Source organism: Halyomorpha halys, unplaced genomic scaffold, assembly GCF_000696795.3.
Source record: "Halyomorpha halys isolate HHAL.00 unplaced genomic scaffold, Hhal_1.1 Scaffold30.1, whole genome shotgun sequence".
Classification (NCBI taxonomy): Eukaryota; Metazoa; Arthropoda; class Insecta; order Hemiptera; family Pentatomidae; genus Halyomorpha; species Halyomorpha halys.
This window is the reverse complement of record NW_027110126.1, coordinates 1,259,702-1,261,346: the sequence shown is the minus strand read 5'-3', so window position 1 is coordinate 1,261,346 and position 1,645 is coordinate 1,259,702.

Genomic DNA, 1,645 nt, shown 5'->3' with positions numbered 1-1,645 from the left:
CATCTACCGAAAAAATAATGGATTTGTTTTTCCCCAACCTAATTTATAGATTCTGGTAAATTTATGAGTTGCTTCTTTCCAAATCAAATGTGAGTGGGTTTCGTAAATAAACGATCCATATGCCTCCTATTGTTTCTATTACAGGAAAAAAGTAAAGAAATACTGATTTATTGCTCGAAAAATTTTGGAAGTTAGAAGCTCACTACTGGTCAGTCTTTCCTCTGTAGATTTGAGACTTACCTAATACTGTTTTTGAGTTTGACAAAATGCATATTTACAGAAAAAAGAGTAACTAACCAATAACATACTGTCAACATTATTGACTTGTTGAAGACAAAGCAATGATAGCGCTTTTCAATTTCTTAATCTTTATATTATTGTTCATCAGTTAATATATGTTGAGAGCCTAATTATTAAAGTGGAGAAAAATGTATAATTAGATATCAAGCACCATCTAAATTTATTCAATTTCTAAAACGAGATTAGCTAAGAGTGAATTCACCGAAGTGCTCGTGTTTAATATAATTTGATTACTATTCAGATCCTTTTAATTGATCTAATTCCTATTTTCAGTTTTTATAATTTAGTTTAAATCTGATTAATGACAATTATTTCATTCTGAAAACTCATTTTCCTTGATTGATTCTTAAATTTTTATTAATAAATAGAATACTCAAGAATGCTTTCACGTCGAATGATGAAAACAAAAGTGAGAAAAAATTATTCTTTATTACCTTAAAAAAAATATTCTTTATAAATTTTCATCCTCTGAATTATTTCTGGATACCGTTTAATAATCTCTCAGTGAATTCTGAACGATTTCAATATAATTTAGGAACAATAAAAACAAACAAATAAGTTACTACGTTGAAATCATAATAATTTTTACTCATTATGTTTGAAGTAAAAAAATGGTGGATGATTATTTTATAGGTAGATAATATTTTATGATTATATTGATTATTGATATTTTATAATATTATAGAGTGTTATGATACTGTTAATATGGGCATATTAGCTCAATCAATAATATATTGATTGTAAGCCGAAAAATCCACGCTAACGATATGGTCTAAGCGGATGGCATATCGTTTCAGAAAGTAAACAGTTTCAAATACCTCGGCTTCACAATATCAATACATGATTAACGGGCTAAGATCGACCACAGCATAACAAGTGCGAACAGAGCCTTATCTCTGTCAAGAATAATGAAATCCCGAAAAATCTCAACAAATCTAAAGCTAAGGGTGTACAACGACATCCTTCGATATCCGCCTGCGAGATCTGGACTTTAACAGATACCCAAGAAAGCAGAATCGAGAGAATTGAACGGAAAATTCTCCGTAAAATTACAGGAGCTATCTGGGATCAGAACCTTGACCCTTTCACAGTGTGATAAAATTACGAATTCTGGTCTAAAAAAAGTCTGTTTTTTTTAGTTCGGAAATATTTCATTTAATAAAAAATATTTAAAAAAAAAAAAAATTTATATGTACCATGTTAGTAATTATACATTATATTAACGTGTATTTTAGTATAGTAACGTGGATTTGGAAACTCGGGATTAGATTAGATTGGATTTTTATTCAGGGCGATCAACATCTAGGTTATTACACCCTTTTTACTTCATCTATCTTCTTGACTT